At 49.4% G+C, this 26547-nt stretch overlaps 1 protein-coding gene across 6 annotated transcripts in view; it reads right to left on the reverse strand.

Moving 5' to 3' along the window:
* The window catches only part of TTLL5 (tubulin tyrosine ligase like 5), a 238586-nt gene that overhangs the window by 55649 nt on the left and 156390 nt on the right, over positions 1-26547 (reverse strand). The gene's annotated exons all lie outside the window — the stretch shown is intronic.

Consider the following 26547-nt stretch of genomic DNA (forward strand, 5'->3'; position numbering starts at 1 on the left):
GGACTTGTTGCACTTCCTCCATACATGTGCTCTCTAGGGAGCTGAGCCATGGATTAACCACGCTTGTAGTCGCAGGCCTTGGGGGTGCGGATGCACTATGGACCCCTGGGCTTGCGTGAGCAGATCCGGTGCCACCGGAAGGGGCATCGGTGGACGGTCCGACATGCGCAGGAGTAGGGGGAACCATTGCTGTCGATCCCATGTTGGGACTATCAGGATCATTCGGGCTCCTTCCCTCCTGGCTTTCTGAAAGACTTTGTGGATGAGCACTGTGGGAGGGAAAGCGTAAAGCAGGGGGCCCCTCCAGGAGATCGTGAATGCGTCCCCCAGGGACCCACGTCCCAGTCCCGCCCTGGAGCAGAATCGTGGGCACTTCTTGCTGTGCTGAGTAGCAAACAGGTCTATCTGGGGAAAGCCCCATGCGTGAAAAATCGGTCGTAGCAGATCGGGACGGATCTGCCACTCGTGCGTGAGTGCGAAACGCCTGCTCAGCTGATCTGCCTTCACATTGTGAGCGCCTGGTAGGTACGAGGCTTTCAAGGTTATATTGTTGGCGATGTACCAGTTCCACAACCGGACTGCTTCCGCACATAAGGCACGGGACCGCGCTCCTCCTTGCCGATTTATATAAAACATGGTGGAAGTATTGTCTGTATGATCCCGACTGCTTTGCCTTGTATATGGTCTCGAAAGTGTTTGCAGGAGTTGAACACTGCTCTGAGCTCCAGTATATTTATGTGCAGTGACTGCTCCGTGGAGGACCACAGTCCTCGCGTCACCTCTTCGCCCATGTGTGCTCCCCACCCTATGAGGGAGGCATCTGTAGTAAGAAAAACCGATATTTGTGGTTGGTGGAAGGGTACCCCTGTTAGCAAGTTCTTGGGGTTTACCCACCATTGCAGGGATTTGTGCACCTCTGTTGTGGGCGACACCACCCTGTGAACGGTGTGTGCTGCCGGTTTGTATACGCTCGCCAGCCAGTGCTGCATGCTGCGCATGTGTAACCTGGCGTTCTGTACTACGAATGTTGCTGTTACCATGTGGCCCAGCAGCTGTAAGCACGTCAGAACTGGCACCATAGGGCTGAAGGTGATGACTTGCACGAGGGAGCCGATGACCCGAAAGCGTGTCTCTGGTAGATACACTCTCGCTGTAATAGAATTTTTGCGTGCCCCTATGAACTCTATGTCCTGTGTGGGGTTTATCTTTGATTTTGCCAGATTGATAACCAGGCCGAGCGAAGAGAACGTGCCTGCTGTGACGCGTATCATGCGTAGTACCTCCTCCTTTGAGGCCCCTTTGAGTAGGCAGTCGTCCAGATACGGGAATATAAATACCCCCTGTCTGTGCAGGTAGGCTGACACCACTGCCAAGGTCTTGGTGAAGACCCTGGGGGCCGAGGAGAGACCAAACGGTAGGACCTTGTATTGAAAATGTTCTTTGCCTACCACAAACCGGAGGAATCGTCGGTGAGCCGGATGGATAATTATGTGAAAATACGCGTCTTGTAAGTCGAGGGCTGTGAACCAATCTCCATCGTCTAGTGCCGTAAGGATGGAGGCGATTGTGATCATCCGAAAGCGTTGCTTGCGCAGGTACCGGTTGAGGCCGCGAAGATCTAAGATGGGCCTCCAGCCTCCTGTCTTTTTCTCCGTGAGGAAGTACCTCGAGTAGAACCCTTTCCCTTGCAGTTGCTCCGGCACTCTTTCCACTGCCCCTATGAGCATGAGATGGTCTACCTCCTGCTTGAGCCTCGCTACGTGGGAGGCCTCCTGGAGGTGGGGCCTGGGTGGAGGTCGTGGCGGTGGGAGCGACTGGAAGGGGATGGCGTACCCCGTGGCTATGATCTCCAGCACCCATTTGTCTGTGGTGATCCTTTGCCACTGGTCGTAGAATGGTCGGAGGCGATGGTGGAATAACCGCTTCGGATGACCTTGTGCGATGTTAGTGATGGCGCAGCCCTGGATCTGTGTGTCAAACTTGTGGCCTTTGGCCCTGCCCCGAGGACGCACAGCTCTGTGGGGAACGTCGCCTGGGAGTTCTGTACTGCTGGTGCTATTGATGTCGCCCTTGCTCGTAACCGCTGTGGTACTGGGGACGCTGTTGCTGGTAAGGGTACCGTCTTTGTTGAGGGTAGTACTTTTTCTTTCTGTATGGAGGGGTGTAAATCCTCAGGGTCCTAAGTGTGGCTCTTGAATCTTTACTGGAATGAAGGACCGAGTCAGTTGATTCAGCAAACAGCTTCTGCGAGTCGAAGGGAAGATCGACGATCTTTGCCTGCAGATCCCTCGGTATACCCGAAGTCTGGAGCCAGGACTCCCTTCGCATCACCACTGCTGTAGCTGTGGAGCGTGATGCTGTGTCCGCAACATCCAGGGTGATCTGAACTCCCGTCCTCGAGGCCGCGTAGCCTTCTTGCACTATGGCCTTGAGCACTGGTTTCTTGCCCTCTGGAAGCGAGTCCATGAGGGAGGTTAACCTAGTGTAGTTGTCGAAATTACGGTTCGCTAGATGCTCTGCGTAATTTGCCATTCGCAACAGTAGAGTGGACGAGGAGTAGACCTTTCTGCCAAACAGCTCTAGCTTCTTGGCATCTTTGTCTGTTCCCCCGTCTTGAATTGAGATGTCTTTGATCTTTGTTGCGACGACTCCACCACCAAGGAATTTGGTTGTGGGTGGCTGAACAGGAACTCCATGCCCTTCACCGGCCGAAGTATTTCTTATCCGCTCTGTTGTGGACAGGCGGAATAGTCGCAGGGGTCTGCCATATCATAGTGGCGGACTGCAAGATTGCTTCATCAAGCGGTATTGCTATTTTGGAAGAGGCCGGAGGTCTCAGATTTTTGAGGAGCTTACGGTGTTTCTCTTGCACCTCTGCTGTCTGGATGCCTTGCGTGAAGGCCACCCTTTTAAACAGCTCTTGAAACTGTCTGAGATCGTCCGGAGGATGGACGTCCCCCGGGGCCGTAGCCTCCTCCGGGGAGGAGAGCAAGGAACCACTAGGATACACCTCTCTGGACCCTTCCGGTTCCTGTTGGTGATGGTACATCCGCTCACTGGAAGCTTGCAAGGGAAAATCTCGGGTTTCCATAACCAGTTCCCCCTGAGATACTTGAGTCTCTGTCCCCGTTCGCGATTGCCCTCGGGGATATGGGACCGTCTGTGGGGATCTTTCCCTGGTAGACTGCCGGTGGTGTCTATGCCCCACGTGACAGGGGCGACCATGGCAGCATGGGCACTGTTCTTGGGAAGGTGACCTGGACCACTCCCTTGGTGCATACCCTCTGCGTCTGGGGGAGCGAGATCGTCGAGAGACCTGGGACACTGGAGAGAGCGATTTGTGATAGTACTCCAGTGGCTCAAACCCCAAGAAGGGTGAAGGTGGTCAGAGCCAGGGCGACGCTGGTTGTAAAAATGGAGATGGGGGCTCCGGGTAGGCTAGGGGGGACCCCTGCCTTCTAGTTGGATTCTGCAGCATGAGCGGAGGGCTGAGAGAAAGCAACTCTGCAGCCCTGTGTGGAGAGGGGCTGCGGTGCCTTGTTTTGTGTGCAGCCTTCCCCCTCCCTTGAGGGGGTGGCTCCGCCCCCTGACGTGCAGGGAATCTCGGCCCCGTCCGCGCTGCCCTCGGCACGCTCATGGGCGGTGCCGCACGGGCGGTGTCCTCTGGTGCCTGCAGGCTGCGTGCCTGCGCGCCCTGCACCGCCGGTTCCCTGGGGGTCGGTGCCGCTGCCTGCGGTGCCGCCGGTACCGGCGCTTGTTTAGCCGCCGCCCTGCCTGCGGTGCGGGGCGGCTGTTTGATTATTGGAGGCTGAGCCGCCTCCACGTGGCTCTCCATGCCACCGCCGATCAGCTGTTGCTGCGGCTGGGGGCTGTGCGCTCCTCCCGTCCCGCTCGCTGTTGCTGCCGGCAGGGATCGGGCTGGGGAGGCTTTCCTCCATTTTTGCGCTGATGGGGTGAGGGAGGCGGCTTTCCTTTCATGGGCCCCGGAGGGTCCCTCCTGCTGCGGCTGCTCCGGCACGTCTGGCTGGAGGGCCTTGTTGAAGAGCAGCATTTTAAGCCGCATCTCCCTGTCCTTCCTTGCTTTGGCTGTTAATTTTGCACAGAAGGAGCATTTCTGCGTGACATGGGACTCCCCAAGGCACCTTATGCAGTGGCTGTGCCCATCAGACGCTGGCATTGCCTCTCGGCAAGACTCACATTTCTTGAATCCTGAAGAGGACATTGTTGGTGAGTCTTTTAGTTGTTAATGGGGTACTTAGCACCTTCTCTGTGCTGTTTTCCCCCTCTCCAATAGCCTGCCGCGGCAGGAGGGCTAATGGCCCTAGGCTCCTGGCCTCCGGTGCGCCGCTTGTTACCAGGACTGGACTGAATGCCGTCCCGCTTGTTGTTTCTTGTTTTTTTTTTTTTTGGAAATAACAACTGGCTAATTTAACAATAGACTAAGAACTTGAAAACTTTAAAGAAAAACAGTTAAAACCATTGAATACACTAACTTGGCCGTAGCCTAGTCGGATTCCGTCTGCAGCCGACGGCAGTTAAGAGGAACTGGCGGGGACCGGATCGCGCACGTGGCCAGGAGCGCGCAAGGGAGCAGTGCGCACTGGCGCATGCGCAGTCCGGCAGAAACTGCTTGGAAGATCCGATCTGTGGCGCCGGGCGAGCCCCACACACCTAATGTGGAGCACCCACGGGGACACTCGAAGAAGAATATTTTTTCACTAGGTTTCATGGCTTTTGTTTCCTTCTAAATGGAAATTAACAGTTTCATTTCCTCTAATTGCAGCTTCAACAGGTGATAGAGTCCATGGAGTTCCCAGTGACGGATTTGGTTCCTACCTCGCAGCTTTGCATCACTGCATATAGTATGTTATAAAATCACCCAGGACTCATCCATGGTAAGGCCTGCCCATGTGGATGAGATGGGAATTGGGCTTAGAGTCTGTGAATCATGGTAGCTATTGGTAGCTACTCTACACACCTAGCCTCTGTTCCTGGTCTCCCATATTCAAAGGGCAGTTTAATGCTCTCATTCCCTATTTTCAAACTCTGTCTGCCACCTGGTTTATCACTGAGGATCTCCCTTGGACTACACCCCTCGCTAACATTCATGAATTTTGCAGGAGGCTCAGGACAGTAAGTGAAACCTGCATGCCTCCTACTCCTCTAGGAAACACTTTCACTTAAAAGCTCTGTGATTCCACCTCCTCCTGAGCCACATATGAAAAGCTTGGGATTGTCAGTGGCATGCTAAATCCAGCTGTTTTCCTAGAGACTCACTTGAACATGTTCCCTCACACACAAGCATGTGCATGCACACACCCACACACACACAGAAAAGAGACACTCCTGCCTGCACCACCAGAAAAATTGTTTCATTCTGTCAGTCAGGCAGGTTGTGAGCTATCTTCTCCCACTTCACTTGGAATTAATAATGGATTGTATAGAAGAAGCCCGGCCAGGATTCAGGCTTTCAATATGTGCTACCAATCCTGAGTACTGCGGCTCATCCTTCACAAGCCAGACCTTCCGTCCTTCTTAGGATAAGATGGTATTTCTGACAAGAGAACTCTTGAATTCATTTCTTTGACCTGTATTTTTCTAGGGACCCTGGGCCATAATTCCACCTCCTCTTCAGCAGAGGGTACATAAATATCCTTGGATTTCGAGTCAGTTTTAAGAGAGCTTCATATTATTGTGGCTCAAACTCAATTTGACAGCACTTGAGCACCTGGCCCTAATTCCTAGACTTCTGCTTGTAAATTCCCTTTCATCTCATGGATCTCTTCATTGACACACAGCCTTGTGGAGGGAGATGCAAGCAACACCTTTGGAGCCAGCTGGTTATGCCTGTGTTGATGCCAGACATTAGAGTTGGGTCTGTTCACTGACTGAGAAGCGAGACAAAAAGTCCAGCTGTATCCCTTAACCCATCTGGAAGGCTTGTGGGGGGCAGCCTTTGTGGGCACAACCCGGATTGGATTTCTGTACCTAGCTGGAATGGAGTTAGAGTGAGCCTCTTAAAGAAATGAAGAATAAAAATCTAAATCCGCAGCAAACATACACTCACAGCATATCAGACTCTGTGAATACCGTTTTGACTGCAACAGGGGTCAGCAACCAAAATAGCATCATCATTTTTTCCCCCCCAAAAAAATCTTGGCATCATCATGGAAAATATTTGAAAACGTGAAGAGAAGGGCAACAAAAAGACTGGGACTGCTCATCCTAGGAAAGAGACAACTCAGGGCATGTATGATATAGGTTTATAAAATTATGACTGTTGTGAACAAAGAAGTATTTGTGAACCCTTCCTCATGTCATACAAGTACTAGAGGTCACCCAATGTCATTAACTGCCAGCAGATTTAACAGAAATTGAAGTATTTCTTCATAGTAACCTGGAACTCATTGCTAGGGGATGTGAAGGCCAAAAATATAACTGGGTTCAAAAAATTAAATAAGTTAGTGGAGGATAGGTCCACGAATTGCTGTTTGTGAGGTACATGCACCCCATGCTCTGGGTGTCAACAAACCTTCAAATGTCAGAAGTTGGAACTCGATAACAGAGGCTGAATCACTTGAAATTGCACTGTGCATTCTCTCTAAAGCATCTGAGGCCAGCCACTGCCACAGACAGGACACTGGCCCAGCATGGTCTTTCTTATGTTCAGTGTGGGTCAACAAAATGGCTAATTATGTAGTTAATTAGCATTGATACTGCTACACTTACTTAAGTAGAGCAAGTGGTCACATGAGTTGTATGGAACAAGTTTATTGGTGGGCCAAAATCACAGACATATAGCTGAACCATGCTGCTCACCTTCCCTCTGATTTTTAAGGGTCTGGATACAATGGGACCTGGATTTGGTTTTGCAAAGGTAAAACCCTATGCTGAAAATCACTGTTGCTTACAACCATCTCTACAATTGAGCCAATAAATGCTACTACTTACATGACACTGTAAGATATGTACAGCCTTGAACATATCTGTGCTAAGAATCTTGTTCCCCGTTTATTTGAGTTAAAATCTTCCCTACCCCGCACCACGCCTGTGTTGCCAGTGCTGGCATAGAGCAGGGGTTGTCAACCAAAACAGCAAGAAGAGACATTTTTTTCCAATTTGGTAAAAATTCAATAATTCAAAGCCACAATGCATGTGAATACAAGATGGTCCTCAATAAATAACATCAAAACATACATTGTGTAAAGAAAAGTTACTCACCGTAGTAACGGTGGTTCTTCGAGATGTGTCCCCGTGGGTGCTCCACAATAGGTGTCGGGCTTGCCCGGCGCCGCAGATCGGATCTTCCAAGCAGTTTCTGCCGGACCACGCATGCGCCAGCGCGCGCCGCTCCCTTGCGCGCTCCTGGCCATGTGCGCGATCCGGTCCCCGCCAGTTCCTCGACCAACCGCCTCGGGTGCCCCTGCAAAACACTAACAGAGATCCGAAGCGGGGAGGATGGGCGGGTAGTGGAGCACCCACGGGGACACATCTCGAAGAACCACCGTTACTACGGTGAGTAACTTTTCTTTCTTCTTCGAGTGTCCCCGTGGGTGCTCCACAATAGGTGACTACCCAGCAGTAACCCAAGATAGGAGGTGGGTAATTGGATTATGTGCAGCTTGTCCCCGAGAGGACCGCTGCAGAGAGACGGGTATCCTCTTGGAATACCCTGTGAAGGGCGTAATGTTTGGCGAAGGTGTCGTAGGATGACCAGGTCGCCGCTCTGCAAATGTCTTTTAACGCAACGCCCTTGAAAAAGGCTGTTGATGCCGCCACCGCCCTAGTGGAATGAGCCCTGGGAGTGGCCGATAAAGGAGTCTTTTTGAGCTCGTAGCACATTTTTATACAGGATACAATGTGCTTTGAGATTCTCTGCGAGGAGAGACCTTCTCCTTTCGATTTGGGAGCGAGGGAGACTAGGAGTCTATCCGTTTTCCGGAAGGACTTGGTCCTGTCTACGTAGAAGGCTAGCGCCCTCCTCACGTCCAGGAGGTGTAGGCGTGCCTCTTCGTTGGAGTTATGAGGCTTTGGATAAAACGAGGGTAGAACATTAGGTTCGTTAATGTGAAACTCGGAAGAAACTTTGGGAACAAAGGCTGGATGCAGCCGTATGGTGACCGCCTCCTTGGAAAAAACAGTGCAGGGTGGCGTTGCCATGACTGCCGCGAGCTCGCTCACCCTACGAGCTGACGTAATTGCAAGAAGAAAGGTCGTCTTTATTGTAAGGAGGCGGAGGGGAACCGTGGCCAAGGGCTCGAACGGTGGTCCCATTAGCGTGGTAAGCACCAGGTCCAAGTTCCACGAAGGTGGAAGCGGTTTCCGAGGGGGGTATAGGTTTACCAACCCTTTGAGGAACCTGGTAACCATAGGGTGGGCGAACACCGTGTGCCCTTCCTCCTCATGTCTGAACGCCGAGATGGCGGCAAGGTGGACCTTCAACGAGGATAGCGAGAGTCCTCCTCTCTTGAGGTCCAGTAAATACTCTAGTATTGTAGGTATAGGCACCAAAAGGTGGGCCAGCTGTTTGGTAGAACACCAAGCCGTGAAGCGAGTCCATTTTTGCTTGTAGGTCTTCCTGGTGGAAGTCCTCCTGCTACTTTCTAGGACTTGCTGTACTTCCACTGTGCACGTGCTCTCTAGGGAGCTGAGCCATGGATTAACCACGCTTGTAGTCGCAGGCTTTGGGGGTGCGGGTGCACTATGGACCCCTGGGCTTGCGTGAGCAGATCCGGCGCCACCGGAAGAGGCATCGGTGGACGGTCCGACATGCGCAGGAGTAGGGGGAACCGTTGTTGTCGATCCCACGTTGCGACTATCAGGATCATCCGGGCCCTTTCCCTCCTGGCTTTCTGCAAGACTTTGTGGATCAGCACTGTGGGAGGAAACGCATAAAGCAGGGGGCCCCTCCACGGGATCGTGAACGCGTCCCCCAGGGACCCCCATCCCAGTCCTGCCCTGGAGCAGAATTGTGGGCACTTCTTGTTGTGCTGAGTGGCAAACAGGTCTATTTGGGGAAAACCCCATGCGTGGAAAATCGGCCGTAGCAGATCAGGACGGATCTGCCACTCGTGTGTGAGTGCAAAACGCCTGCTAAGCTGGTCTGCCTTCACATTGTGCGCACCCGGCAAGTATGAGGCTTTCAAGATTATATTGTTGGCGATGCACCAGTTCCATAAGCGGATTGCTTCCGCGCATAAGGCACGGGATCGAGCTCCTCCTTGCCTGTTTATATAAAACATGGTGGAGGTATTGTCTGTACTGATCCCCACGACTTTGCCTTGTATGTGGTCTCGAAAGTGTCTGCAGGCGTTGAACACTGCTCTGAGCTCCAGTATATTTATGTGTAGTGACTGTTCCGTGGGTGACCGCAGTCCTTGAGTCACCTCTTCGCCCATGTGCGCTCCCCACCCTATGAGGGAGGCGTCTGTAGTGAGAAAAACCAATATTTGCGGCTGGTGGAAGGGTACCCCTGTTAGCAGGTTCCTGGGGTTTACCCACCATTGTAGGGATTTGCGCACCCCGGCTGTGGGCGACACCACCCTGTGAACGGTGTGTACTGCCGGTTTGTATACACTCGCCAGCCAGTGCTGCATGCTGCGCATGTGTAACCTGGCGTTCTGTACTACGAACGTCGCCGCTGCCATGTGGCCCAGCAGCTGCAAGCACGTCAAGACCGGCACCGTAGGGCTGAAGGTGATGACCTGCACGAGGGAACCGATGGCCCGAAAGCGAGCCTCTGGTAGATATACTCTCGCTGTAACCGAGTTTATGCGAGCCCCTATGAACTCTATGTCCTGTGTGGGGTCTATTTTTGATTTTGCCAGATTGATAACCAGGCCGAGTGAAGAGAACGTGTTTGCTGTGACGCGTATCATGCGCAGAACCTCCCCCTTCGAGGCCCCTTTGAGCAGGCAGTCGTCCAGATACGGGAAAATAAATACCCCCTGTCTGTGCAGGTAGGCTGACACCACTGCCAAGGTCTTGGTGAAGACTCTGGGAGCTGAAGAGAGGCCAAACGGTAGGACCTTGTATTGGAAGTGTTCGTTGCCTACCATGAACTGGAGGAATCGCCGGTGAGCCGGATGGATAGTTATGTGGAAGTACGCGTCTTGTAAATCAAGGGCTGCGAACCAGTCTCCATCGTCCAGTGCTGTAAGGATGGAGGTGATTGTGGTCATCCGAAAACGTTGCTTGCGCAGGTACCTGTTGAGGCCGCGAAGGTCTAAGATGGGCCTCCAGCCTCCTGTCTTTTTCTCCGTGAGGAAGTACCTGGAGTAGAACCCTTTTCCTTGCAGTTGCTCCGGCACTCTTTCCACTGCCCCTATGAGCATGAGATGGTCCACCTCCTGCCTGAGCCTCGCTAGATGGGAGGCCTCCTGGAGGTGGGGCTTGGGTGGAGGTCGTGACGGTGGGAGCGACTGGAAGGGGATGGCGTACCCCGTGGCTATGATCTCCAGTACCCATTTGTCTGTGGTGATCCTTTGCCACTGGTCGTAGAATGGTCGGAGGCGATGGTGGAATGGTCGCTTCGGATGACCTTGTGCGATGGTAGTGATGGCGCAGTCCTGGATCTGTATGTCAAACTTGTGGCCTTTGGCCCCGCCCCGAGGACGCACGGCTCTGTTGTGAACGTTGCCTGCGAGTTCTGTACTGCTGGTGCTGTTGATGTCGCCCTTGCTCGTAACCCCTGTGGTACTGGGGGCGCTGTTGCTGGTACTGGTACCGTCTTTGTTGAGGGTAGTACCTTTTCTTTCTGTATGGAGGGGTGTAAATCCCCAGGGTCCTGAGTGTGGCTCTTGAATCTTTACTGGAATGAAGGACCGAGTCAGTTGATTCAGCAAACAGCTTCTGCGAGTCGAAGGGAAGGTCAACTATCTTCGCCTGCAGATCCCTCGGTATACCCGAAGTCTGGAGCCAGGACTCCCTTCGCATCACCACTGCCGTTGCTGTGGAACGTGCTGCTGTGTCCGCAAGGTCCAGGGCGATCTGAACTCCCGTCCTCGAGGCCGCGTAGCCTTCTTGCACTATGGCCTTGAGCACCGGCTTTTTGTCCTCTGGAAGAGAGTCCATGAGGGAGGTTAACCTGGAATAGTTGTCAAAATTATGGTTCGCCAAGTGCGCTGCGTAATTTGCCATTCACAACGTTAAAGTGGAGGAGGAGTAGACCTTTCTGCCGAACAGCTCTAGCTTCTTGGCATCTTTGTCTGTTCCCCCTGTCCTGAATTGAGATGTCTTTGATCTTTGTTGCGAGGACTCCACCACCAAGGAATTTGGCTGTGGGTGGCTGAACAGGAACTCCATGCCCTTCGCCGGCACGAAGTATTTCTTATCCGCTCTCTTTTGGACAGGCGGAATAGTCGCAGGGGTCTGCCATATCGTAGTGGCGGACTCTAAGATCACTTCATCAAGCGGTATTGCTACTCTGGAGGAGGCCGGAGGTCTCAAATTTTTGAGGAGCTTACGGTGTTTCTCTTGCACCTCTGCTGTCTGGATGCCTTGCGTGAAGGCCACCCTCTTAAACAGCTCTTTAAACTGTTTGAGATCGTCCGGAGGATGGACGTCCCCTGGGGCCGTAGCCTCGTCCGGGGAGGAGAGCGAGGAACCGCTGGGGTACGTCTCTCTGGACCCTTCTGGTTCCTGCTGGTGATGGTACACCCTCTCGCTAGAGGTTTGTGAGGGAAAATCTCGGGGTTCCATAACCAATCCCCCCTGAGATGCTTGAGTCTCTGTCCCCGGTCGCAATTGCCCTCGGGGGTACGAGATCGTCTGTGGGGATCTTTCCCTAGTAGATTGCCGATGGTGTCTATGCCCCGCGTGGTAGGGGCGACCATGGCAGTATAGGCACTGTTCTTGGGAAGGTGACCTAGACCACTCCCTTGGTGCATACCCTCTGCGTCTGGGGGAGGGAGATCGTCGAGACACTGGAGAGAGCAATTTTGCATAATAGTCCAGAGGTTCAAACCCCAGGAAGGGTGAAGGTGGTCCCAGCCAGGGTGAGGCTGGTTGCAAAAATGGAGAAGGGGGCTCCGGGTAGGCTAGGGGGGACCCCTGCCTTCTGGTTGGAGTCTGCAACATAAGCGGAGGGCTGTGAGAAAGCAACTCCACAGCCCTGTCCGGAGAGGGGCTGCAATGCCTCCTCTTGTGTGCAGCCTTCCCCCTCCCGGGAGGAGGTAACTCCGCCCCCTGACACACAGGGGATCCCGGCCCCGTCCGCACCGTGCTAGGCACGCTCGAAGGCGGTGCCGCACGTGCGGTGTCCTTCGGTGCCTGCAGGCTGCGTGCCTGTGCGCTCTGCACCGCCGGTTCCCTGGGGGTCGGTGCCGCTACCTGCGGTGCCGCCGGTACCGGCGCTTGTTTAGCCACCGCCCTGCCTGCGGTGCGGGGCGGCTGGCTGATTATCGGAGGCTGAGCCGCTTCCACGTGGCTCTCCGTGCCACCGCCGATCAGCTGTTGCTGCGGCTGGGGGCTGCTCGCTCCTCCCGTCCCGCTCGCTGTTGCTGCCGGCAGGGATCGGGCTGGGGAGGCTTTCCTCCGTTTTTGCGCTGATGGGGTGAGGGAGGCAGCTTTCCTTTTATGGGCCCCGGAGGGTCCCTCCTGCTGCGGCTGCTCCGGCACGTCTGGCTGGAGGGCCTTATCAAAAAGCAGCATTTTAAGCCGCATCTCCCTGTCTCTCCTTGCTCTGGCTGTTAATTTAGCACAGAAGGAGCATTTCTGTGCAACATGGGACTCCCCAAGGCACCTTATGCATAGACTGTGCCCATCGGACGCTGGCATCGCCTCTCGGCAGGACTCACATTTTTTAAATCCTGAAGAGGACGTTGTTGGTGAGTCTTTCAGTTGTTAAACGGGTACTTAGCACTTTCTCTGTGCTGTTTTCCCCTTCCGATGGCCTGCCGCAGCAGGAGGGCTGATGGCCCTATGCTCCTGGCCTCCGGCGCTTGTTACTGGGACTGGATTGAAGCTGTCCCGCTTGTAGTTTGTTTGTTGCTTTTGTTTTTTGTTTTTTTGTTTTTTTTTGCAAAAACAACAACCAGCTAACTTGCAGTAGCCTAAGTACTTGAAAAACTTTAAAGAAAAACAGTTAAAGTCATTGAATATGCTACTTGGCCTTAGCCTAGTTCAGATTCCGTCTGCAGCCGACGGCGGTTAAGAGGAACTGGCGGGGACCGGATCGCGCACATGGCCAGGAGCGCGCAAGGGAGCGGCGCGCGCCGGCGCATGCGCGGTCCGGCAGAAACTGCTTGGAAGATCCGATCTGCGGCGCCGGGCAAGCCCGACACCTATTGTGGAGCACCCACAGGGACACTCGAAGAAGAACTCCTATTTAAAGAACAATACATATGCAATGATTTAATAAAGATAAATGCTAAGCGCTCCACTTAGGAAGGAACAATCAGTTTCACACATACAGAATGGGAAGCGACTGTCTAGAAAGGAGTATGGCAGAAAGGGATCTAGGGGTTATAGTGGACCACAAGTTAAATATGAGTCATCAGTGTGATGCTGCTGCAAAAAAAGCAAACATGATTCTGGGATGCATTAACAGGTGTGTTGTGAACAAGACATGAGAAGTCATTCTTGTGCTCTACTCTGCGCTGGTTAGGCCCCAGATGCAGTATTGTGCCCAGTTCTGAGCACCACATTTCAAGAAAAATGTGGAGAAATTGGAAAGGGTCCAGAAAAGAGCAACAAGAATGATCAAAGGTCCTGAGAACATGACGTATGAAGAAAGGCTGAAAGAATTGGGCTTGTTTAGTTTGGAAAAAAGAAGATTAAGGGGAGACATCATAGCGGTTTTCGGGTATCTAAAAGGGTGTCATAAGGAGGAGGGAGAAAACTTGTTCTTCTTGGCCTCTGAGGATAGAACAAGAAGTAATGGGCTAAAACTGCAGCAAGGGAGGTTTAGGTTGGACATTAGGAAAAAGTTCCTAACTGTCAGGGTGGTCAAACACTGGAATAAATTGCCTAGGGAGGTTGTGGAATCTCCATCTCTGGAGATATTTAAGAACAGGTTAGATAAGTGTCTATCAGGGATGATCTAGACAGTACTTGGTCCTGCCATGAGGGCAGGGGGCTGGACGTGATGACCTCTCAAGGTCCCTTCCAGTCCTAGCATTCTATGATTCTATGTAATGCAATACATGTTTTCTGCAGGTCATTCACAAAATTTTTACATACTCTATTTCCTCACACTTTACATGTGTGTTTGTACTATCTTCCTGACGTTCACTCCTAAACCAACTTTAAATAAGCCGATTTTGCTTCACATGTAATTTCAGTTTTCTTTCCTAAAATGCATGTTACCCTTCACAGCAGGAATGCCGCAAGTTTCGTTTTCCTTATCAAGAGCTTATTAGTAAAACAATCAAAACACAGATAGTGTCATATCACGCAATGCGCTGCACATATTAAAGAGGGAGTTATTCAACATTTCGAGAGCACATTTCGTTTGCAATTTAAATATAAGTTGTTCATTGTTAGGCTTTTAGACATCCACCATTTATCAAAAATAATAAAGAGGGGGTTTTTTGTTGGATTTTTTTTTACTTTGCAATTATAGTGTCAGGAGCCACAAAGAAGTCCTTCAAGAGCCACAGGTTGTGGACCCCTGGACTAGAACCATTGGAGCTAGTGCCTGAAGAAGGAATAACAATAATACATAATAACAGCTTACACAGCTTCTATTCCAAAATATCTCAAAGCATTTTACAGTTTGAATTAGGTCATTTCATCCACCACTACAATGCAGTCATCTCTAGGGTGGGACACGATACCTATTTCACAGTGGACAGTAGAAAGCATAAACAAATCTTTATCCAGTTGAAGCTGCAGGGATAAAACCACAACACAGAATGCAATCACTCAAACAGGAATTTAGCCATGAAAGTGGGGCTCTCACCTTCTCTCTTTTAACAAGTGACAACGGAACTTTAAGGGTCACAAAGGACAAAGGCCTCAATTTCAGCCAGGCCCACACCACCCCATGCTGACCACTGGTTCAGTGACCAAACTCAGGCAACACCACCACTTCCTGTAGTACCCTGGTGTTCCTTGAGGGTTGCCTCTGCAGATATAGACTCATGTATCACTTTCAAAAGTGCCTGAGAAACTCAAGATCCTATGTTTCAGTGAAAATCAATGGGATTTAGGCTTCTACATGCACTTAAGTTAATTATGAAAATTGGGCTTTACCATTTTGAAAACATTACTTCCTGTCTAACCTGTGAGAGCTGATAGAAGTACCACAAGAGGTGGGATGGCTGCATGGCTAGAAAACTAAAAAAGAATTTATTCTATCTGTAGTTCAGGAAACAAATGGAAAATGAATGTATTTCAGACCCTGTTCTATAATGCCTGGAGTTAAGGAGGAACTACCAGCTAGAAGCTGTGTCTACACGTGCACGCTACTTCGAAGTAGCGGCACTAACTTCGAAATAGCGCCCGTCGCGGCTACACGCGTGGGGCGCTATTTCGAAGTTAACTTCGACGTTAGGCGGCGAGACGTCAAAGTCGCTAACCTCATGAGGGGATCGGAATAGCGCCCTACTTCGACGTTCAACGTTGAAGTAGGGACCATGTAGACGATCCGCGTCCCGCAACGTCGAAATTGCCGGGTCCTCCATGGCGGCCATTAGCTGGGCGGTTGAGAGATGCTCTCTCTCCAGCCCCTGTGGGGCTCTATGGTCACCGTGGGCAGCAGCCCTTAGCCTAGGGCTTCTGGCTGCTGCTGCGGCAGCTGGGGATCCATGCTACAGGCACAGGGTCTGCAACCAGTTGTAGGCTCTGTGGATCTTGTGTTGTTTAGTGCAACTGTGTCTGGGAGGGGCCCTTTAAGGGAGCGGCTTGCTGTTGAGTCCGCCCTGTGACCCTGTCTGCAGCTGTGCCTGGCACCCTTATTTCGATGTGTGCTACTTTGGCGTGTAGACGTTCCCTCGCAGTGCCTATTTCGATGTGGTGCCGCGCAACGTCGAAGTTGAACATCGACGTTGCCAGCCCTGGAGGACGTGTAGACGTTATTCATCGAAATAGCCTATTTCGATGTTGCTACATCGAAATAAGCTATTTCAATGTAGGCTTCACGTGTAGACGTAGCCAGAGTCACTTGTGCCAAGAAGCAACAAGTGAGCTCACTGCCTCTTTAGAAACCAGTGTTCCCACCTTGCCATGGAATGCAAGATAACCTTAGACAATAGCTCTTTGACCATGGGGCATCAGGTGCTGAAACAAAGCAAGAAGCTTCCAAAGCAAAGCCATTGCAGGAACCAGCTGGCACAAAACAGCTAACATGCTAATGAATGAGTCTGTCTGATGTGGCAGCTCCCAACATTCTGGTGACTTGTGCTCAAGCATTTAGAAAACACAGAACATTTTCTTTGACATCTTCTGTACCTCCTCCATCCCTACCTAACCACAGGTCCTCTTCTCATGCAGGCTATGGAGTGATGATAAACATGGTAGGACATAGCCCACAACACTGTGGTCCTGGTCGGGGTGCAGGATACTTGCCTTATGGCCCTCTTGTCTCTCTCTCTCTCTCTATTTAAAACAGAATAATGAGCCTCTGAATCTGGCTTGTTCCAGGGCCCTGATATTGATATTATCAGTGATGTCTAAGAATCAGTGACTTTGATCCCAGGTGGGCAGCAGTGTAGTATGACTGCTGTATCATAGGAGCCCTTAATACTCAGCCTCGAATGTGCTGGGAACAGAGGCAAGTGGAGTTGACTCTTCAAATGCTGAAGATGAAAAAAGGTGCTTTTGACATTCTAGAGTGAGCTAGTGTCAGTATATAGGGGATTCGCTGTAACAAAGGTAGCTTTACCAGAGCCTGTTCTCAACAGTGCCGATACATGAAAATCTATAAGAGCGGGCTGCAGCTGGCCTATATAAAAATGGGATGCCATCATTTGGCCTGCAATCTGCTTTCAAATATTACAGAGTGAAGCCAAAGAAAAGCTTTTCAAATTAAACAGCTGAGTGTCCAGGCTGGCTTAGCAAGGCTAGTGAAGCATGGGTTCAAATCTAGTTCACAGTGACAAATACAAACTCCAGTGATATCTGAAGGTGCTGCAGAGCTGTAGGACAGTTTCTGTCCCTCTGTGTCAGCCAGTCTCCCCCTCCTTCCTGTGATGAGGTGCAGCTGTGGGTAACTTGAAACAATCCAATTCTCCACTCTCACTAGCATCCTACCTACCCCTTTTCAGAAGTCACAGCTATAAAAACAGGTAAAAGAAGCAGACATTCATCAAGTCCCATGAAAAAACAGGAGAGGTACAAGAGAGACATGAAGGACAATCGCCGAGTTGACGAGTGTTCAAAAGGAGACAGAGGAAAACAATAAGAACACGAGTGGTTTTGCAGATCTGTTCCCATTGCCAACCTACAGTATTTCACTGCCCAAATAAACCGTCTATGTCTGGCACAAATTACAGTCAAGGTGTAATGGGATACCTCCGTATGCGACAACCATGAGCAAGTGTCAGGAGCCACCTTTGGCAGTTTACCCTTTTCTACTGGGAGGCCTGATAATGTCACATTAAGCTAATTTAGAACCATACAAATTATGGAGGACATCTAGCCCTTCTCCACCCACTACAGGATCAGCGCATTTGCTAGTGTTTTGTGCAGTCTAGCCTCCGGGTTCACAGTGACGGAATGTAGGAGAGAGCTCTACAGGTTGATACACCTCAACAGTGCAGGCTGGATTATCAGGGAAAACCTCCATTTTAACGTCTTTGTTCATTATCACATCACCCATTGATCTATTCCTTCACCTGCTTAGGGCCTAACCCTTTACTTGTACATACGTCCCCTCAGTTACAATGAAACCAAAGCATACATATATACTGCCTTTAATCTTTCCCTATAGCTCAGTCCCTCCAGTCCCATGATCATTTATTGCTCTTCTTTTGAACTTCCTCCAGTTTGTCAATGTTTTGGATAATGAGGTGCCCAGAACTGAATGCAGTATTCCAGATGTGAATGTGCTAGAGCTGTAGAGAGAAACAACCTTCCTCCCTTGCTCCTTAACTTGATAATTCTGCAAATGCTGCCCAAAAATCACACTGGCCTTTTTAAAAAAGCCATTTATTATTGCAAACTCATATTTAATTTGCTGTCCACTTCCATCCCTCAGTCTTTGGTAGATACTTCTGTTTCCCTCTCCCTCTGGGTATCGAACTTTTGGAACAAAAGCTGTTTTCTTGGAGCAAAGACAACTTTATGGCTACACCATACTGCTTCAGACCAGGAACCAAGAGCGCTGGCAGAATTGGATATGGATGCCCCAGAAAGGAATAGCCAGGAGTGCTGCAGGTCAGGATTAAGGTGCCTCAGGCCATCTGTGTAACAGCCCAGCATTGTAATAATAGAAGGTACTGCACAGCAAGATCGAGGGGCATTGTCACAGCTATGCAAGGGAAACCTGAAGAGAATTTACCTAAACCATTCCTGGATTTAGCTGGCATTATTGGCTTCTCACCTTCAGAAGCACTGAAACTGCCAGTCTTGTGAAATGAAATGTTTAGTTTTCAGTGGAGCCAGTTTTTGTTGGGCCCTTAGAAGCATCCTTGGCTTCATGCCAAGCACACTGTGTTGCCAGCCTCTCTGATCTGGGAAATACTTGGCAGGTAAGCAGCTTTACATTTTTAATGCTTACACAGGACAGCTTTGAAAATTCACTAATACAGAGTCTAAATCAAGAAGAAAGTAACAGCCAGCTGGCTGGAAAGTTCAGTGCCTCCATCCCACTGCCGCTCATCAGGTCACTGGAGATTCAGTGAAAGCAGCCAAGCATGTCTCCTCCATGTGATCTGGATTAACAAGATCACACAGTACACGGCAACTTTATTCTCAAAGTTACTGCAAGTAGAGGGGAAAGAGGTGGTCCTAGCCTCCTGCTGTCTGCACGTGCTCCCACACCTGCCTGCTGAAACATTTTAAGAGCATGGCACAGATGTGAAGGGATTAGCAGTGATGGAAAGGGAATGTGCTACTATTCTACCCTTTCATGAAAAAGTGCTAGGGGACACGGGCTTACTCAAATCTGACACGCAGTTGCATGAACTGGCTTCTCATGCCAATTTCAATGCATTAAACAGATGTGAAGATCAAGTGCAGCAGCTGGAAAGTTTATGGAGAGTGAATCAAACCACTGCACTAGCCACTGGCTAGTTTTATCTTGACTAGGAGAAGTGACTGCACTGAGGTCAGACTTAGCCCATATATGTTAGCTAAGTAACAAACTCAGCCCCACTTCCTAATCAACACAAATCTCCGTTCTTCACATGGGTGTGAAGGGAAAGCACCTTTTCCACAGTTCAGTGCACAGAAATTCTCTGAGCCACAGGGCATTGGTAGAGATAACCCAGTGTAACTGTTCCAGTGTAAACCTATAGCATAAGAGCACAGCGATGGTGTAAAAATGCAATTAGCACTGGCTTGCTTCTTTCAAAACGCTCACTGCAGACAAGCCCATAGAAGACATGGCTGGAAAAGCCTGGTTGGGTCCCATCCTGTAACCCTTTCCAAGGGCAAGTGCAGGATCCTTCCCTATTGTACGTACATAAGTGGGTTTTCCTTGCTAATTTTAAACATTAAGAGAATGGAGAGTGCATCTCCCCATTTAGCTAAAACATTCTTACTGTGGCTCAATAATTAAGCACAGCTGAGCTAACACCTGCACAGAGAGATGCTCTCGCCAGCCATGGAAGGGTTAAGCCACAGCCACTAAGCAAGCCTTGTGCCCTGTAGTGCCTCCTTTGAAGAGCCGATCACAGGGTTTACAGGGAGAGAATGAGAGTGCAGCTGCCATCCCAGCCAACATTTGGTTCCCGTTACACTGAATAAATCTCCCCCTCCCCTTTTTTCCCTTTTTATATTAAAAGGCCATCAAACACATTTTTCTTTTCCATTAAATTTCCTCCTGCATTGGCTTTCCCAGAGCACCACACTTCTGGCTGTTTGTACATGAGCAATATCTAGAAATGAAAGTGGAAGTGGTGGGAATGGACTGAAGCCCCTTCTCCTCTCCAAACAGGCCAGGTACAAGTAGCTGTTGGGTTAAACTGGTGCAGACTGGGCATTCCCACCCAAAAATCCAGACCAGATCGTGCTAGACTGCTGCATGGGTGCCTAAAGGATTGGGGAGGAGGGAAGACAAAGAGCTTCTCCTCCAGCTATCCTTGCATCCACAGTTCAGGAAAAAACAACAATTAAGCAAAGTACAATGACTCCACAGAGCTAGTTCACTGCCCCCACTAGTCACCGTGCTGCATCAAAGGGTGCTTAATGTGTATGCTGCCCAGCCATCATTTTGCTGTAGGCTCCTGAAGCAGCTCAGTAATATCCCTGACCTGGACTGGTGGTTTCATGTGGCGCTTGTTTTTTCTCAGAATTGTAAATATTGATCACACACTTCTGCGGAAAACACCCAGAGAATATGGCAATTTTCTTTTAAAAAAAAAACAAACCAAAAAAACCCAAACAAACTCCAGGCACACAATGAAGTCTGGAAATGCCCAGTGGAGATCATGCCCCTAACTCGCTCTGCCCTACTTGCAAGATGTCCCATTCCATTCACATCATATCTTGTGTGTGAGACAGTTACACTAAGGCCACGTCTACACTGCCACTTTACTGAGCACAGCAAGTTACAGCGCTGTCAAGCACCAGTGTAAATTGGCTCCCAGCACTGTTAACTACTCCCCTCACAGAGGTGGGTTACACAGAGCATTGGAAGAGGTCTCGCTGTCAACACCCTTTCACTTTAAAGTGCTGCTGTGATGTCTCTTTAAGTTTAGAAGTGTAGATAAAGCCTCTGATGAAAGGCTTTTTAAGGAAAGCCTTGATTAAGTTAACAGCTTCCAAGGTTTGCCAATGGAGGTCAGGATCCCTGGAGAATGTCTTTGGTTTCATGCAAATATGTCTGTGGCATCTCATCAATTCTCTAACCCCAGTGCACACAGCATATTAAGTACCTAATTTATAATCCAGCACTTAAGGGTATGTCTACACATACCACCACCATAAGGCTTTTGAGCCCCAGTTGTAACATCAAAGTGCTATCTGAACAGCTGTTTTTTAAGGGGATTAGAATGAGCCCCACAAGTTCAAGTCAAGTTGAACAAGTTCTGCAAAACTGTAGATATACCCTAAAAGGTTCAAAGTGTTAGGTACAGAAGCTATAGGCTACTGCTGAGCCTTACAGAACAACACTTTTACATGTGAAAGCCTGTATACATTAAGGGAATTGTCTTGCAGGTGATCCACTTCAGGTGCAGAGATGGAAAAGTCTATCTTTTTGGTGATTGAAGAGGGCCTTTGTCATGTTGCATTTCATATGTTCTATACTTACGATTTTAATATAAGGGATATGTTTTACGCCAGATGTCTCACATGAGATAGCTTTGGAAAGGCTATGGTTTACTGAAGAGGATTATTCCATTTGTACTCATGGATAATTTTTATATTTGAATTTTGGAATATTCATCTGTGTATCTGTATTTCATATTTTCTGCTTTGGGATACTTCCACCACTCACACTTCAGGGGCTACAATGGAAAAACCAGACAGGGCTAATGGCCCATCAACTAAGAAAATGGACCTTGAAAAGGCTTGGCCTTCCTATGGGTGCTTCAAAATGCTACTGACCAATGGAGTCAGATGACTGGGTCACCGGATACTAACCTTCCTCTTAGTCTGCTGAACTGTTCCATGGTGGGGGTGGGTAACTGAGATGAGGATTCCCACCTTATGGAAATTGTATATAAGGCAGGGGAGGAAGACAATGATTGTCTTCAGTTTGCTTTACCTCTGCCTCCCACCCCAAAGAGATACTAGAAAACACAGAAACAGGACTGTAACTGGTGGGCAGGGGAAGAACTGCTGGACCCAAAATAAAAGAATTACCTGGCCTACAAAGGACTCTACCTGAAACAATAACTAGTGTGGAAAATTATTATTTGCAACCATTTTTTGTAGTGAAATTAGCTGAGACTGTGTGTTTTGCATTATTTTCTTAGTAATTTGCTTTTATGTTTGCTGACTTTTTGACCACTTAAAACATGCCTTTTTACAGTTAACAATCTTGCTGCTGGTTTACAATAAAACTCAGGGGCTACATCTACACTAGCCCAAAACTTCGAAATGGTCATGCAAATAGCCATTTTGAAGTTTACTAATGAAGCGCTGAAATACATATTCAGTGCCTCGCCTCATTAGCATGCGGGCTGCCGCGGCACTTCGAAATTGACGCGGCTCCTTTTCGAAAGGACCCTGGCTATTTCGAAGTCCCCTTATTCTCATCTGCTCATAGGAATAAGGGGACTTTGAAGTAGCCGGGGTCCTTTCGAGAAGGATCCCCATCTGGACGAGCAGCGTCAATTTCGAAGTGCTGCAGCAGCATATCCTTCTCGATATGTATTTCAGCGCTTCATTAGTAAACTTCACAATGGCCATTTGCATGGCCATTTCGAAGTTTTGGGCTAGTGTAGACATGGCCAGGTTGTATAATTTCTAACATCTGAATGCTGTTGTAAGACCATTGAGCTAAGTCATCCCAGAGCTGAGCAGTGTCTGTGTCTTCTGCAGCTGAGGGTTGCCCTGCCTGTGTGCTATGCTGGAGGTGGCTTTGGTGCATGGCTCAGCAGGAGTAGGTTAAAGGGAGCTCAGGGCTGGCAGAGTCAGCTGAGTCAGTGGTATCTCAGCACCTCAGTTGGCATACCAGGGGTTGCAAGCCATCAGAGTCTCAAAGAAGGTTGGGGTAGTTGACTATAGTGGTTTAAAAAGAGGTGTCCACCTGTGTAAAAGGTGGAATAGTACATATGCAATAAGAGGAAGGTGTTCTGTACACAGAATTCCACTTAGGCATCAAGGGCCACACCTAACTGATACAATAGAATAAAATAAGACAAAAAACCTGTCAAGCTAATCTGATGAGACTGGGTGTTTATGGGTAAGGCCTGGACTACACTAGGAAATTAGACTGGTATAAAGGCCCACCTCAGAGCAATGTAATTAAATTAAACCAACATACCCTGTGGTATAAACCAGGGGTTGGTAATCCCTGGCACACGTCTCTAATGGCATGTGAGCCAATTTTTCATGCCACGCAGCAGGAGCTCAACCCTGCCCCTTCCCCACATCATGCAGCACAGGAGGGGGTCAAAGCCCCTGCTGCAAAAGCCCCTGTGGCAGCATGGGGCTGGGAACAGATTCCCCATGAAGCCCCCTCCACAGCACGGGTTGGGGGCCAGAACCTCCCCAGCACCACAGGGCTGGAGCCCCCCGGGACCCCCTCCGTGGCACACGACTGAGGCTGGAGCCCCCCTGGAGACTCTGCCGCAGCATGGGACTGGAGCCAGAGCCCCCACTGCAGAGCCCTGTTGAACCTGCCCCAGATTGTTTTCTCTCTCCCTCCTCCATATGCTGGGTGGGGGAGAGGTGGGTTCTGGCCAGGAAGGAGGGTGCAGGAGCAAGTTGGAGTGGGTGTTTGGGGTCTCGGTGTGAGGGAGCAGGCTACGGGTGGGTGGTCTGTAAGGGAGGGAGGGACCGTGCAGGAATGGGCTGGGGTTTGGATGGGAGATAAGGTGCAGCAGTGGGAGGAGGGTTCAGGAGCTGGCTGGAGGTGAAAGATTTGGGTGGGAGGGTGGGTGCAGGAACAGGCTGAGTGTGGGGGTCTGAGCAAGATCAGAGTGGGTGAGGGAGGGTCAGGGAAGGATGGGATGAAGGGGCAGAATGGGGGTGGTCTGGGCAAGAGGAGGGGGCAGGACCAGGCTGGGTGAAGCGGGGGTGCTTAACTCCCTGCACCATTGTTGCTGCCCCATCCTCCAGCTGGTGGTGGCCCTCTCTCCAGGTCTCTGAGCTCCTGGCCAGTAGGGCTCCCTGCCCAGGGCTGGCAGCAGCTCCGCTCCTAGCCTGTGGGGCTGCTTGCCAGATCAGCTGAGATCACAGAAGTTGCTGGATCAGGGAATCTGAGATAAGAGATGGCCAACCTGTATTGAAATCCTGGACATTTTTAGATATTTAAAAAACCCAGCTGGATGGAGATTTAAAGACTGAAACGGTAAAGCTCTGGATCTTTATTTATTTATTAATGAAGCTATTATAAGTAGGACTACTAGGGACTTTAAAAAGTATCACCAGCACTCGGACTGTACTTCAAGGTCAAAAGGTCAAATTTCAGCACTCCACCTCAGAATGGTTGCTGAACCCTGATATAGACAGTGCTAAGTCAACAGGAGAATTCTTCCATCAACTTAGCTACTGACTACTGGGGAGGTGCAGTACCTACACAGGTGAGAGTACCTCTGAGGCACATGCAACATCGTCACTGAAGCCCTGCAATGTCTGAGGTGTAGACAAGCCCTGAGACGCTTGGTGTTTGGTTGTTTTGACAGGCCAGACCAGGGCAGAGTGAAGGTAGTTTGGTAACATCAACTTTGCAATTCCGGGTTTTTCAGCATTCAGAGTTTTCTCAAAAAACATAACACTTTCTTAAATGTCTTTTCCCTTAAGCAGCTGATAGACATTCAACTCCTGAACTCCATTTTAACGAAGTGTTGGGGGAATTTTCCTCTTTTAAAATTTAAACTTTACACAGTGTCATAAATATGATAAACTCGCAAGCTCCACAGGGATAAAACTAGCTCTTCCCCATATTACTTCCTTGTTTCGTTAAGTAGAGTCCTCCCTCTTGTTCCCCAGATTAGATTTTGATTGGGTGGCAGAATGTGTGGAAACATGCAGAATAGGATTATTTGGGAGCCCTCTCCAGCCTGGGGTTCTAACCTTTCTGTAACAGCTGTTCTTCACGAATTGTTGCACATGTCCACTCCAATGTACACGTATGTGCATCCCGGGCCCAGTTGCTGGAATTTTTTATCTTAATGACATCCATTGGATTGACTCCTGCACCCTCTCGTGCCATGTTAGTATAAAGGGCCCTGCCAACCCCCTCTCCTTCAGTTCCTTCCAATCAACTGAATCAGGTAAGAAAAGACGGAGGGTGGATGTTGGACTGGACACGTATAACACATCTCAAAGAACTTGCAGAAATGTTAGTAACCTTCTCCTTTGAGTGTTGGCTCATGTCCATTCCAATGTAGGTGACTCACAAGCAGTTGCACAGATTGCAGGCTCGGAGTTCAAGCACAAATGACTAACATTGCACAGGGGAAGTTGGCATCATCTCCGGCCTTTTGTGAAAAAGTGCACTGTGCTGCGAGTGTGCACTGAAAACCTGATTGCTGCCTTGCAGATGTCTTGAACAGAAACTTGTACTGGGAAAGCGGATGAAGAGGCCTGAGATCTTTTGAAATGACCAGTCAGGTTAGCTGTGGGATGGACTCCCAGGACTACACAACAAGTATGCATAAGTAATCTGAGACTAAATCATCTGGTCAGAGATGGGGAGTTCCTTCATTCTCTTTGGATTGATATGAATGAACATATGAATCCACCTGCTGAATGGTTGGGTTCCTTGACACCAGGGCCCATTTAATATCCAAAGTCCATAGGTTTTATTCCTCCTTGTTCACATGTGGATTAGGTAGAATTCTGGTAAGAAACTGCTTGGCTACATTAGAACTGTGAAACTAATTTCAGGAGGAACCCTGGATGAGGGTGCAGCTGCACTTCATATTTAAAGATCATATATGAGATTTCCAAGGTGAGGGCTTGGATCTCCAAAACTATCCTGGCAGAAACGATGGGCACTGAGATGACTACTTTCCAAGAAAGATGCAGCAAGCATGTTGCAAGTGGTTTAAAGAGTGGTCCCAGTAAGTTTTGAAAGGACATAGTTGAGGTCCCAAAGAGCAATTGGTTTCTTTATCTGGAGGGTACACTTTCTACAGGACTTTGACAAAACAGATTACCATTTTATGCAAAAAGACTCTTCCCTTGTTGACCTGAGGATGGAGGCGTGAAATGGCTGCCAGATAGACCTTGACTGAAGAAAAGGCCAGGCCTTGCTGCTTCAAGAGCAGAACGTACTCCCAAATAAGTTCTTATGAAGACTGTGCATATAAGAACACTGCATTAGGAAAAGCAGTGGGAGAATCATTTCCACTGTAGCAGATAAGATGCCCTGGTGGAGGATTTTCTATCACCTAGTAGGATTCCACCAACCTGCGCAGAGCAAGCTTGCTCTTCAGGATTCAGCTATGGAGGTTCCAGGCCATCAAATGAAGAGAGCTGAAATTCAGGTGGAACAGTCAACTGGGTCCCAGAAAAGGAAGTCTGAGTATAGCAGAAGATGGATTGGGGTTTCTGCCAAAAGGCTTGACAGGATGATACACCAATGCTTCTTAGCCACACTGGGGGTTATAAGGAAAAATGAAACTGTTTGTAATGTTGTATTAATTCTTTGTATGATCAGTAATAAGATTAACTATGAACACAGGATTAGTCTAATGTTATCAATTTATATTTGTAATTTGTATTTATAATTCAAGTTATGTTGTAATATGTACCATTAAGGACAAAACCAGACTCCATATTGTAACCAAGGATCCATTTTGATACCATACTCCATTTTTTAAA

Source organism: Carettochelys insculpta, chromosome 6 (assembly GCF_033958435.1).
Source record: "Carettochelys insculpta isolate YL-2023 chromosome 6, ASM3395843v1, whole genome shotgun sequence".
Classification (NCBI taxonomy): Eukaryota; Metazoa; Chordata; order Testudines; family Carettochelyidae; genus Carettochelys; species Carettochelys insculpta.